This window comes from Alosa alosa, chromosome 19 (genome assembly GCF_017589495.1).
Source record: "Alosa alosa isolate M-15738 ecotype Scorff River chromosome 19, AALO_Geno_1.1, whole genome shotgun sequence".
NCBI classification, from domain to species: Eukaryota; Metazoa; Chordata; class Actinopteri; order Clupeiformes; family Clupeidae; genus Alosa; species Alosa alosa.
The window spans coordinates 3073609-3088556 of record NC_063207.1 but is presented as its reverse complement, the minus strand read 5'-3'; the positions used below and the strand labels follow the sequence as shown (position 1 = coordinate 3088556).

At 42.5% G+C, this 14948-nt stretch overlaps 1 long non-coding RNA gene and 1 pseudogene across 2 annotated transcripts; one reads left to right on the top strand and one right to left on the bottom strand.

Moving 5' to 3' along the window:
- The window catches only part of LOC125312282, a 26065-nt pseudogene extending 13589 nt beyond the window's left edge, over window positions 1-12476 (bottom strand).
- On the top strand, window positions 9189-14948 carry LOC125312283. Of its 2 annotated transcripts, none has more exons than XR_007196594.1 (4): window positions 9189-9255; window positions 13039-13393; window positions 13486-13662; window positions 14550-14948. It is a non-coding gene; the product is annotated as an uncharacterized LOC125312283 (long non-coding RNA). The 2 variants fall into 2 exon arrangements; XR_007196593.1 differs by lacking the exon at window positions 9189-9255 and having other exon boundaries at window positions 12720-13156; window positions 13273-13393.

Sequence of the window (14948 nt, the reverse complement as noted above, 5' to 3'; positions counted from 1 at the left end):
TTCCCTTCCCCATCGCTCTCTTCCTGTCTGCCTCTTCACTGTCCTATCGTAATAAAGTCAAAAAAGGCCAAAAAGTTGCTTGGTGTCAGTATCACACAAGATTAGCCACCAGTCAGAGGTGATTAGATGGCCAGGTGGAATGAGCCAGGAGACCAGGGAACCCCCTGCACTTTATAATGACTGACATGGGATCTTCTGACCTTAGTGAGTCAGGATCTCAATCAGTTTACCGTCCAAATGACAGCATCCCTTACAGCACAGTGTCCCTGTCACTTCACTGGGGAATTGAAATGGTCTATGACCAGAGGGACAACTGCCCCCTACTGGTAAACTATTAATGCCACTTCAAGAAACAGGTCTCCCATCCGAGTACTAACCATGCCCACACATGCTTAGCTTCAGTCACTCAACAGAGACAGGGTACATGGTGGCAAAAGCAGGACGATTTGTGCTACTACACACGTTTTGTTTTTCAGTGTGCCCACCATACACACTGCTCAAAGAGTACATGTATACAAATCTTCAATTTTCTAATACTATTATTAAATGCTGTATTCTTCATTTGTAAAGCATTATTATGACCGCCGTGCAGCGAAGCGGTGGTCATATAGGTTTAGTCAGATTTTTTTTTTTTTCGCATGTCCAAATTTCCGTCAAGGATTCCCTGGACACTGTAAGACCAGGGTACACGAAACTTGGTGGGCATGTAACCCCACATGGATAGCATGGAACCTCCTTTTTTCGTTTTGATCTGTAGCCCCCCCGCTGGACTGGACCCCCCGAAAGGAGGGTAGGGCAGACACAGTTTTCTGTGAATATCTCGAGAACCGTAGGGTTTAGGAGGACCATTTTTTTTGTATGTTGATCTCAAAGGGCCATGTCAACCCATTCCATAACCACTCATTTCATGTATAGCGCCACCTAGTTAAACACAAAAAAAGTAAAAATGAGGTGTTGTTGTCGCAGGTATCTGTGACCTAACATAGTCAAAACTGCACGAAATTGGAAGTGTAGGATCATTATGACACCCTCTGAATGCACGCCAAGTTTCGTGGAATTCCGTTCATGGGGGGCCACACAATAAATTAATTTATGTTACTATACACCAACTGGCCTGTAGGTGGCCGGAGACAGTTTTCTGTGAATATCTCGAGAACCGTAGGGCCTAGGAGGTCCACCTTTTTTTTCTATGTTGGTCTTAAGGGGGCGTGTCAACCTATCCCATTACCACTTATTTCATGTATAGCGCCACCTAGTTAAAAATTAAAAAGCAAAACATTAGGTGTTTTCATCACCATATCTCTGGCTGACATGGTCAAAACTGCACGAAATTGAAAGTGTAGGATCATACAATGAGGTGTTGTAATCGCAGGTATCTGTGACCTAACATAGTCAAAACTGCCCGAAATTGGAAGTGTAGGATCATTATGACACCCTCCGAATACATGCCAAGTTTCGTGGACTTTCGTTCATGGGGGGCCTTACAATAAAATAATTTATGTGTACATTTAGTCACCGTACACCAACAAGGATTCCTGGAACACTGAAAGACCGGGGTACACGAAACTTGGTGGGCATGTAACCCCACATGGATAGCATGGAACCATCGCTTTTCGTTTTGATCTGTAGCCCCCCTGCTGGACTGGACCCCCGAAAGGAGGGTAGGGCAGACACAGTTTTCTGTGAATATCTTAAGAACCGTAGGGCCTAGGATGACCAATTTTTTGCGTATGTTTGCCTCCAGGGGTCATGTAAATCCATTCCAAATGCACACATGTGCATAAACAGATATACACAGACACACATACATTCACAGTAATCCTACGTATGACACATACTCACACAGTAGACATATATACGCATGCATGCACATGCACACACACAGGCACATAAACAGGCAAACACACAAGCACATGCACGCACACACACCCACACACACACCCACACACACATAAACATGTACACGCACACATGCACACAATTCAAGAATTTCTCAGAATTATGAACAGGCAAGATGGGGGTGGGGTTGTATAAAATGTTTATTACATGTGAAATCTATGAACTAATCATGTTTTGGTACTTGTTGTCTAGCAGATACCAGTGAGAATTGAGTGTGCATAATGCAATTCAGTGAGACAGTTAGAATCATATATGCCTTTCAGCGTGACCTATTTCTCCTCCTGAGTTAATTATTAATTATAGTATTAGGAAGTGGTTTATAAAATATGTATCCTCACATTAACTAATCATTAGTGCATGTGTATGTAACAACTGTTAAATAATGGGAATATTACTTCATCACAAACATATTATTGCATCATTTATTAAGTACTAGCGCAGTGCCTGTTCAAACATGCTATTCCTGTAGCCTGCAGGTAGGCCTGCTTTGAAAATAGGATAGGGAAAAACATAATTCCAGGTAACATTAAATAATGAATAGGCCTACAGATAATATAATAATATAATTAATGTGAAGCAGAATTTAAGCATGGCTGCATGTGACATTTTTTACAAATCAAAATTACATAATCCTAACAGCTGTTTTGAGTCAATAGCCTATTGCTTAGCCTATTGAATAACTTGATAATAGAGAACAAACCATTTTGTGGAATGATGCATCATATGAAATTTGCAACGGTGTGACTCAAAAACAGTCTCTGGTGGCCTATAAGTGACATCACACTCTGTCTGCCACTCATTGCTTGTCGCTGGTTATGCTTTGCATGTGTGGCATTCTGAGACCTTTAATTCGGGACCATTATCGCTCGTTTCAATTTAAAACCTTACAGTTGGAATTGTCGTTTGCTTATTCAAAGTCTAAAGACAGTCCAAAGTAGCCTGGGCTATTTGAAGTGTCCGTTTATTGCACAACATTGTTTACGTCATTTTGAAGAGCCACTATAGGCTACCTGTGTGTATTGGGGTGTTGTTGCAAAATCCGCGGAGTTCACTTTATTGTTGAGGTCAGACATGTTAAGTTTTTACCCGTGTAACCTACACTGATCCAGTTATGCCAAAGCCCTGCTTATCCTCACTGGTAGCTTACAGTACAGTGGTGTGTGGGAGGGGGAGTGGCTAGCGGCGAAAGCCAATGTGCTTCTTTTACCGATATATAGTTAACGATATCTTTTGCATTTCTTATTCAAACAACATCAAATTTGGCACTGCACTTACTCATGCCCATAGCAAGACACCTGCCATGTTTGAAATCAGTCTGACAAACGGTCAGCGAGATATGCGTGCCACAGACACACATCTGGACACACAGACACACAGACGCTTCTTGCTTTGTAGATAGATTAACAATAATGTATAAACATATTTAAGATATAGGCTTATTTACTATGAACAAACTATTTATAACTGTGTGAACAAATGCTTTACTGATGATAAATTAGAAATTACTAATGATGAACAAACCATTAACTAATAAGTAACAAAGGCTTAATAAATGATGAATTATGTGTAGTTACATTTTCCTTCAAACACACTCACATACACAAAAGGCACAAATGTGTTCATATGAGTGGACATAATTCTTACCGTAGGTCACTCAGGATTCTTCCCTCCCCTAGAGCTGTGGTGAGATCATTAACATCAGCATCTGACAGCTGCCCAACATGTAATCTGCAAACACACAAACACAGCCAAGCAGCACACCTGAAGACAATATTGGCTTTAAAGCAGCACCAAAGAAGATTTGCTCTTATACAGCAGATCAGCGCAAAAATACATTTGTTAAACTCGTTAATATAATAAATGTGTGTCTTTCCAACAAACTCTAAACATATCTTGGATACAATATGAGAGCTCCAAATGAGGCCTTTAAGGATCCATTTGAAAGTCAAGTGATTTTTGACCGTTTTAAAGCAACCCTAGAGGTTTTTACCAAAATTATGTTGAAGTCACATGAACTTTTCATAGGGCTAATGACAGTTCTGACACACTCTGAGGAAATCATTTTGTTTGTAATATCCACACAATTCTGTTGGGTGCTGCTGTAAAGAAGAAAGTGGGTAAAACCTTCTGGTGAGGTGGCAGAAGTAGTATACCTATGGTATTGTGTGTGCTAATTAGCGAAGTAGTATACCTATGGTATTGTGTTTGCTAATTAGCTAAGTAGTATACCTATGGTATTGTGTGTGCTAATTAGCGAAGTAGTATACCTATGGTATTGTGTGTGCTAATTACTGTAGCGAAGAGGCCAAGTATTTCTCGGATTATTATTTACTATGTAAAGTCACAAACATTTATGAGATGTTGTTACCGAGCTCAGGGACATTGTGCTCTTGGTGGTTGTACATATAACTGGACTATACTAATTCAGTGGCTTAAAATACCAGTTTTTTTAAACATAAGCACAAAACTAAATCAGTTAGTTCCTGCCGACTTTCCATCACTTCCCAAAAGATGACGAATCAAGAAGATGTCTGAAGAACTTAAACTTAAATGCCCCCAAAACACGTCCCATTCGTTATACTTAGAAGCGGAAGTTGCTCCCACTTTTGATGCTAGGCCTCATGGGAAGTAGGAAACCTGTGCATAGACTACACACGTTTCCGTAGCGGGTAGGAACACTGAATTCTTCCCATCAATCCCAAAAAGTAAGCCAAGTAATTCAAGTAGTCAGCGGTTTAGCTCATGCTATGCCTACTGGCCTCTATTCAAGTCTGATTGCAAAAAGGAAAAAACGATGGCAGCCAAACCACAACAAATGTCTGATCGTGAGTGTGTAATTTATTTCCATGGCAACAAGTTCTGAAGATATAATGTAATCACTATTCACACAAGCCACACCATAGGACATCTTGGTTAGGCTACCATCACTGAGTGGCAAAAAGATGAATTGAGTAACAGCATTCCATTAAAATGGAAAATGCTGCTTTATTATAAACTGTAGTGTAGAATATAAATAGATACTACTTACAGAAATTAGGCTGTCATGAGCATTCTCTCTCCCTGGTAACAACCTTAATTGAATTCAATTCTCTGCCACTCTGCTCACTCTCTCTCTACTCTGCCTAACGAGCTCCACCTGGCTCCGCCCTGCTCTGCTCTTGTTACCTGGCCAGCTGCGCTGCATTTCCCACACACCATCCTCACCTTGCCCCACTCTGCTCTAATTACTCTGCCAGCTGCACTGCATTTCTCCACTAACCTCTCCCAGTATATAAAGCCCTGTTTTTCAGCCAAGCCCTGTCAGATTGTCTTCAAACCTGGACCAGTAACCTGCCTGCTTGTCTACTCTCTGACTCCTACCTGTGATTCGGATCCATTCTTGACTGCCTCCCTGTTCTACTGCCCCGGTTATCCCGACCTGCCTTTCGGATCTTCTCGATTACTCTCCGATCTTCAGCCCCCCCGGCCTCCGACCACCAGACGAGCGAGCCCAGACGCGTCACCACCCTCAGCCCGAGACGCCGCTCGATCACTGGGGGACACACACACTCAGCACCTTGGACTGGAACCCCCCGGGAACTTGGTGACCCCCGGAGCCCAGGTAACCCACAGGACCCTGAAAAAAACCCCAGAGCCCCGAGAACCCCTGGAACCCCTGACACCCCTGGCACTCCTAGCACTCCTAGCACCCCTGGAACCGGAACCTCCAAGACCTCACGATTCTCTCACTCCTCTTCCCCCCTGAACCCTTCAATAAAAAGACTCTGAATTTGAACTTGCGCTCTTGGGTCGTCTTCTGCCCGTGACATAGGCGTTCTCTTGATACAGACTGCTGTCCATACATTACCCCTATATCATATCAGAGTTATGTTTATAGTTTGTTACAAAGACACTTATTATACATTTATTATATTAACAAGTTAATTTATTATTGCACAAATCTTCTTTAGTGCTGCTTTTATGAGAAGTGAACTTGAACTCAAAGTGACTTTAAAATACCTTAAGTGTTTATTTAGTTGATTCTATTCCATACACACACACTCACCTCAGCTCCTCACACCTGCTCAGCTCATGCTGCAGCATCTCCAGCTTCTCTGCCGTGATGTTGCTGTCTGTGAGCTGCAGGCTTCTGATGTTCGGGCAGCACTGCAGGCAGTACCGCAGCGCCCAGCAGTCTGTCCTGGTCAGAGGAATGGAGTCAAACGCTATCTTGCTCCAATCTCCCATGGCTCTCCTCACAAACTCCTCCTCATGGAGCTCATAGAGACAGTGGAGAATGAACACCATGACAGCAGTTTCCTCAGAACTTTTGCTTTGTTCAGTGAGATGAAGAATCCACTCTTCTAGCTGCCCTCGAATGGAAGAAACACATGGGAGCTCAAGTTCCTCAAGGTTTTCTATCACTTTTGTATTTGAGAGGCCAAAGAGAAACTGAATGACAGGTAGGAGATGGGACTTGGCTTCATATGCATTAATGGTACTGAGCAGCTCTTCGATTTTCTCCTCATTCTGGTCAAAGGTGTAGTAGAGGGCAGTAAAGAACTCCTGGAAACTCAGATGCATGAAACTGTACAGTTCTTTCTTTCTGACTGTCTTCTTCTGGAGAAATTTGCACAGGAAGGGAACAGTGGCTAGATCTGAGATTTTACTTTCCACACTCTCTTTCTCAAACAGGACTCGCTGCTCCAGCATCCCTCTCTCTGCCAGCTGGCCCAGGCTCCTCAGCAGAGTGGGGACGGGCTGACTCAAATGCTGGCAGTGGTGCTCCAGCAGAATGGACACAAAGTCCACAAATATGGAGGTGGTTGTTTCTAGCTCAGTCACTTCAGAATTTTCTCCCTGAAAACTGTGCACACAATCCAGCAAATGACTGGAATGAAGCAGGAAGTGAAGAGTTTGGGATCTGTCTTCACACTGCTGAATGCTTTCTCTGCTATGTGTTCATCTTGACAGAACCTCTGGAAGTACTCCTCTACTCCCTTCTCAGAGAAACCCAGAGTCTCAGTGGAACGCTGAGGGCGTTTGAGCAATTTGCTCAGTGTGTCTGCAGCAGTGGGCCTGGTGGTGACCAGCAGGAAACAATCAAGAAGGATTGACCCCTTCAACAGAGCACTCAGAGTGGCCTCAACAGGAGCTGGTGTGAAAGGGTCTTTGACAGATGAGAAATTGATTTCATTCATTGTGAATCGCAGTTCATCAAATCCATCTATGAGGAAGAGCACCTTCTTTGGTGAGTCCTTAAGTTTCTGTGAGATCAGTGGGGTAAATGTCTGACTGCAGTTCACAAGATCAACCAAACTTGTCTCTCTAGACACCTGGTTCAGTTCTTTACATCTCAAGTGTAAAATAAGTTCAAATCGATCCTGGTAGAGGTTGCCAGATGCCCAGTCCAACATGATCTTCTGTGCCGTAAAGGATTTGCCATGTCCAGAGTGGCCCTGAAGAATGACTGCTTTAGGAACTTCTCCACGGTCATCAGGACTGAAAAATTGGTCCACAGTGGTGCCTTGATATGCGTCCCTGGCACTGAAGAGACTCACTCCTCTGAATCTAATCTCCTCCTCTCTCTCTTTCTGCTGTCTGTGTTGCTGGACTATCAGCAGGTCAGTGTAGCGGTCAGTCATCAGCACATCCTGTCCAGGTAGGGAGTTATACTCTTGCACTGTCTTATACTGCGAATAGATCCAATCCTTAAGATTGAAGATCATTGGGCTATGGTCTGAAAAAGTATTACAACATTGAAATGTTAATATTGTGTTGGTAATGGTACATCATTATCATCATCATCATCATCATCATCATCATCATCACCCCGTGATGTGCTTTTCTCACTAGACCACATTTTCTCCTGGGGGTTTCTCCATATCAACATGTTCACCTGAGAATTGGTTAGCCATAATGGTCATCCATTACACTGGACACTCACCACAGACACCAGGCTCCTTGTCTTTAAGGAGGGAGAGAAATCTCTCACAGGCCCGTTCACCCTCCTTCAGCACCATGTCCACCAGGCAGGTCACCTGGTCCTCAGTCACAATGTGCTTCTGCAGAACCTCATTCCTCTCTCTGGCAGTAATCACGGGGGGCATGTCAGAGGTGGGTTCCTGAAGGCCATCCAGCAGAGCTTTGAGAGCAGCATCTCCAATCCCGTTTATGAGTTCACTCCGAGTGTTAAACACTTGATCTGTCTGGAAAGAGTTTTTCGCAGAAATGTCTTTCTATGAGGAGACAGAAACAGATGGCCAAGCCACACACCTCCATGCAAAAGTAACTGTGACCGATACAAGCACTGTTAATATAATTGTATGGTGCCATAACTGTGGCCAATGCAAACACTGTTATTATAACTGTAGCCAGTGGCAGATACAAGCATTGCTATTTTTCAGTTGTAATTGATCACTGATTTGTTGTTTCTCTCAGGGTGATGGCTGTCGCAGGGCTTACCTGTGGCTTTAGGTGGAGATGGTGCTAATGTCTGATTATCAGCACCTTCACCTGTGTACACAGATTTAACGTGTAACGTGTAATATAATGTTTACAGCGGTACATCATTGCAAACAAACCTTTGCCAATATTCTTGTTAGTTTTCTGGTATATTTCTGTCTATAAATACAATATGTGACTGACCTGCCCCTAATATGTCCATGATTTCCTGCCCATCTAGGGGCGTGGTGGCCATCTGGTTCTGTCAGCACTGTTCACCACCTTGAACACAACTTTATCCTCAGGCCTGGTGTCCTGATGCTGACACTGTGTACACCAGGGGATCAGGGTTTAGTGGATCAGCTTCAGCCAGTTAACATCACAGTTGGTAGTCAACACCAAATTATGTCGCTATATGGATTTGGTGGTTGAGCTGGGAGGATCAGCCACATGCAAGTCATAATTTGAGAACATTTGTGAAGCCTTGTTTGTGACGCTGTGGGTGAAACTGAGTATATCGAAACCCAATGAGTATTTATGTTTTTCTAAATTAGCTAGCCTAGCTAGATATGAAAGGGAATTTTGATATTTAATTATCCACACTAGTGAGTGTTACATCTATATGGCAACTCTAAACCTACCCAAATTAACCATGGGATCACTAATATACAGTGATGGGAATAACAGCGTTATAAATAACGGCATTACTAACGGCGTTACTTTTTTTCAGTAACAAGTTTTCTAATTTACTCTTCCCATTACTTCCAAAAAATCCGGCGCGTTACTATAATTGAAGCTGTTTTTTTCATCAGACGCTGAGCAGATTGGCTGAGGTCGAGTAAAATCTCATGGTAAGCCAATCAGAGGTAGAGTTAGGCGGGTCTTCGAAAGCATGCATAGTCGGACACGCAAGTCAGTCAACGAGAGACACAGGTATGGCGAGCCCAATTAATCCAAATGTAGCCTTCTCTAAATGGAAGTGTAGCCATTACTTTCCCCTCCAAGAAAGTAAAGGAACGAATGTAGGCCTACTTGGGAAATGTACATTATGCCCTGGGCAAAAGTGCCTAACCACGTCGGTGTCAAGTAATTTAAACTTACTCAAACGTATTTCAACGTTGCATGCTTACACAAAATAAGTGGCCAAGGCCACCGAAGGAGGAGACAGTGCCACCAAACCTAAGCAACTGAAGCTTGATTTTAAAGGACAAGTTCGGTATTTTACATTTAAAGCCCTGTTTTCAGATAGTTTATGATTAAATAGAACGTTTAAGATTGAAATTTGGACACACGCTGCTGTCCTGAGAATTTTCGGTTTCTGTGGTAGCGCCCCCCCTCCTCCAGAACGCTGCATAGGTGCACTGGAACAATCCTTCCTAAAACGCATTAAACTTTTGTTTACAAAGACGTGAAACTCACCAAGTGGTCAGGGGTGTTCGCTGATGCTCACACAAAAATCGCTGCAAAAGATGCTTCCAACAGGTGTTTACCATGAGTTGTAAAACTGTGGAGCTATTTTTCCAAACGCCTCACACCCGTACATTCTTCCGTTGAGAGCTTGAATAATAGACACTCCAGCACGCCCAACTCTCCAACTCTCCAACACGCCCAGTTGGTGGCGATAATGCACCTTACACCGTCTTGCCAATTACAAGCAAACCACTGGCATTTCATTGAATACACAGAAGAAGCAAAAGATCGCTGTCTTGAAGTATTTTGTAACAGACAGCTAAAAATGAGGCGATTTTGTGCAGTTCCGAATTGCAGGAAAATTCGTAGCAAAAAAAGTTGTCACAGACTTCCTTTCAACAATCCAGAAAGGCTAAAGTTGTGGCTGGAATTTCTGGGGTTGGATGTGAGCACACCTGTTGAGAATCTGCAGAAAGCTGATCACCGTGTCTCTGCGGTCTGCATTTTACTGAACTTCGCCAGAGGTTGAAAGAAATCGCCCAAAAAGCTCTTTCGCCTGAGAAATACAGCGGTTCCCACATTACCTCCTGGGACGACAGAGTTGGAAGAATTTGGGGTAAGAACTTATTTGTTATGTCCATAACCTGTCATGTTCACATCATAAGTCTAACACTAACCCTAGACTACATGAATCATTTGGCTACATGATTTTGTACGTTTACTATTTTTTTTGGCTGTGGAACTTTCATGATGAAAACGTAATGATTCACATAGGCTATCATTCACATCGTGCAAGTTCCAAGACATTTTAGCATTAGCCATGGCTGGACGTGACAATAATTTGGATAGCGTAGTAGCCTACGATACCGCGACTGCATAAGACTACAGAAAGAATACAAACAACCCCATATCCGTTTTTGGCAGCGGAGTAATACCGTACCTCACTGCACATCCAATACAAGTCAATGGAGTTGGACAAAAACTACGATAAAACCTGTTGGAAAGAATCTTTTGCAGCGATTTTTGTGTGAGCAGATATGTAGTGGAGGATATGCTGCTATTTAGTTAGAACTTATAGAAGTTCTGTGTCGCCTGTGTCTGCGTCGCTCACCACCAAAATAGTAGTCAGAATGGCGAACCCCAAAGACTGACGCGCTGAAATATTAAACTTATTTGTTTGCAGAAGACACAGAAAATTCCAATGAAGTAATTTCAAAATGTTACTGACAAATAGACACTTTACAAATGGACAACTTTGTCATTATGTCTGAGTTTATTTGCAAAGCTTATGTCAGTGTAGCCTGGGTGTTCCCATGCTGCCTTGCGCGCGATTTGATTCACGCTGCTCAGGCAGCCTGGAGACCATGGAGCAAATTTTCGCCTGAGATAGGGAACCAATCACAGAACAGGGGGGAAAGCAAGACGATGATGAGCTATGCACAGACGCATTTGATAGACATCCGTGGCACCCAACAAACGGATCTGGGCATTTTTTTCAAATACGAGAAAATGAACGTTTGGTTCCCAGACCACGTCTCATTGAGAAGTGGTGGCGCTAGCCAGGCTAATGTCAGTGAGCAGTGTTGCTACTCCCCACAGTAGGTTGCTTGAAACACCAGCTATCAATACACAGAATTATGTGTGAATTATTACCGATTCATGCCAAACCAAAGCACTGTGCTAGCTACAGTAGGCTCTATAGGTTGTTGCTGCTAACAAGCAAAGATTCTTGTGGACTATGATCCTAATCTACCCCTCACTCTGGCTTGTGATTCGTCAGCATATGGTATCAGAGCTGTCGTTCAGCATAGAATGCTAACAGGAGAAAATTGCCTCATTGCTTATGCATCACACTAGCCCCTGTTGAAAATAAATATAAATATTTTCAAATTAAGAAAGGACTGTCATTGATATTTGGAGTAGAAAAAGTTCCACCAGCACTTATGGGGAAGAAAAGCTGATGACGAATCATAAACCCTTGCTGACTCCGTCTGGAGAACACAAGAGCTTCCCCACCGTGACTGCAGCCTGAATTCAAAGATGGCCTCTCATCCTCTCTGCTAATGACCACACTATTGAGTATTGTGTGTCAGAAAAGCACTGCAATGCAAATGAACTTCCTAGAGTTCTTTTGCCTGACACAAGTGATGCAGGGACGACGGCCATAACAGAGAGCATTCATGCTTTGTTAACTGAACACTTTGAGCCATCGCCACTGAATGCTGACCAAGTTGCATGGACGCAAACAGACAGTATGCTATCCAAGGTTCTGAAGTACATCCTGACTGGATGGCCTGATAATGTGAAAGCCTTCCACACATGTAAATGCAAACTGTCTGCTGAGCGTGGATGTGTCCTGTGGACAAATCATCCAAAATAATTTGATTTCATATCATAGCTATGCAGATGACACACAAATTTACTTAGCTCTGTCACCAAACGACTATGGTCCTCTTGAATCTATGTGTCAGTGTATAGAACAAATCAACACCTGGATGTCTCAAAATTTTCTTCAGCTGAACAAAGAAAAAACTCAAGTAATTATATTTGGTAAAAAGGAGGAAAGACTTGACACAAAAGGATACTGTTAAAAATCTTGGGGTATCAATTCTTCAACCTTTTTTGTGACATACCTCCGAACTTCAACAGAAATATAATGAATGTTGAATACATATCATTTAGTAAAAACAACTCACCGTTTTAACTTTCTTTTTCTCGCTTTACAGGAATCTCCTTCAAGTTCAGGCTCCCTGTAGAGAACTGTCTGGACTTGTCACAGGCATTTAAAGCATGTCAAGAGAACCTTACTGATCTGTGTTAACTCTTTCCTCCCCACTCATCTCTCTCTCTCTCTCTCTCTCTCTCTCTATCTCTCTCTCTGTTCTCTGTCGAATTTTAACTATGTCGATTATAATTTAGGACAATATGAAAATATCTGACTTCTTTTATTATCTCATTCTCCTGTTCACTACATTCAAATGCCAACTGCTTGGGGAAAAAGTTAATCACTGCTGATACTAGAGATGTGCCCCTCCATGCCGTTCCAGTGTCACTCACAACTTTGCAGTGCAAACCACTGAGAGAATATACCACTTGACTCTCTGATTAAAACCAGATCCATTACTGTAGACAATGGGACAAGATTGGAAGCTGTATTGGCATACAACAGTGCAACAGTGCATTCTGAGGACATCCCATTATTTTTGAAGATCTACCACATTTTTGGAGTTTTGGGTAGCTGGTATTTATGTGGGAAAATGCTAAGACCCTCCAGCTTTAACAGCCACCTACACTGCTACCTTGTAGAGGAAGATTCTCTCTGGGAAGTAGTGTTGCCTGGTGAAGAACTTGCTTTCCATGGGCTGGATTCATACACCAACTCAGACGGAAGACTCACTGTTTCTGTACGACATTGCATATAAAGGTTGTTGTAATTTGGGAACTTTTGGTGTATGGTTTTCAGACCATAATCAATTGTGGTTTTGACATTTAATGGCAATCTGTTTGTTGCGGAACTGTGTATACTCTTGTCATTTGCAGAGCACTTTATTCCCTGAGTTTTCCCTGAGGATGCATTGAGATATTGGAACCCTCGATTAACACACAAGTAAAACTAACTCACCCGTTTAAAAGGAGAAGATACCCTCACAGTAACCGACAGGTATTCATTTATTTTAGCATAACTTAAATAAGTGTTCACTCTGGATCGACAATGTTGTTCATTGTTGTTCATTCAATATGAACTTTTTTCAGCTCTCAGGAAACAACCCCTTCAGCACAGACTTATTTTATTCAACTACCGGTGTTTCCAACTCTCCTGAAATAAAAGCTAATGGAGGAAAGTCCAGGCTTTCATATTGCTGCCTACAGATCAAAGTGGAGGTCCCAGATCATACAAGTCCTATTTGATTCAATTTGTATGTATACATGGTAAGTTTATAGCATGAGGTACAGCTTTACTTAATGCTCTTCATTTGCATTCATGCAAAAAAGCAACCAGTCATTTAAAATATACTGCTCATTTAGATGCATGTAGGCCTACTATGAAAACCACACTTAATTTGTAATTGTAGAATATATTTGTAATGGTAAAATATTTTTATCTGTATGATTTGTACCCGTTGAATAGATTTGTAAGTGTAGGGCATATTTGTAATATTGACAATTACTTGTACAGATAATTTTTACAGTTACAAATAATTTCTACAGTTTGAAAACGTGATACACACGTACAAAGCATTTGAGTCTAATATCCTTTCATATGCGTATACAAGGAATTTGGTCTTTGCATGTATCCCATCCGTGAATTAGTGAACACACAGAGCACACCGTGAACACACAGTGAGGTGAAGCACATACTAACCCGCAGCAGTGAGCTGCCTGCTACAGCAGTGCCCTTGAGCAAGGCACCTACCAGTGAGGTTAGGTGCCTTGCTCAAGGGCACTTCAGCCATTGTCACTGATCGAACCAGCAACCCTTCGTTTCCAAGCCCGAAGCCCTAACCAGTAGGCCACGAATGCCCATGATGCTCACCTATCAAATATTTCAGGTAGATTGTCAGGCCTTCAGTTTACACAGGGGAAAATATGATATTCACTATCTGTATCAACAATGAAAGAAGAGACCAATGTTCATTTCCCTCTGGGATAATGTCACCAAACATATGAATGGCAGATTGCGAAGTTAACACCAGCATTGAATAGCATTTATACCCAAATCATTACCATCATTATCCAATTTAATAACAGGGGGGCGGTTTTTCCTTTCTGTGTAACCATAATTGAAATGCTGTACTCTCAACCCGATTTCTCTGGAGATGACAAAGTTGGCCTTCAAATACTGCAACACAGGCTTCATCTCAAGCTGACCTATTCCCTCCAAAATGTTGTGCATAACATCGACAGAGAAATTTTCAGAGGTATTAAAGTACTGTAAAGTATTCAGTAAACAATGCTATACTATAACAATATTCTGTACTGTTACGGGCTCGCCTGTTACTGCCTCCTGCTGGGCTGTTCTTGTTTGTGTCGCAGGTTGGGAGTTGTGCAGGTGTCCCGGTCAAGTGCCCCAATCGACTTGATGGACCTGCACCTATATAGGGCTACCTCGCAGGGGCAGGGGCTCTCTCTCCAGTCGTTGCTGCTGTTGGATTATTAATTACACTTGACTGACTCGCAGCACATTCGATGCTTCTCACCACTGCATTTATATTGAC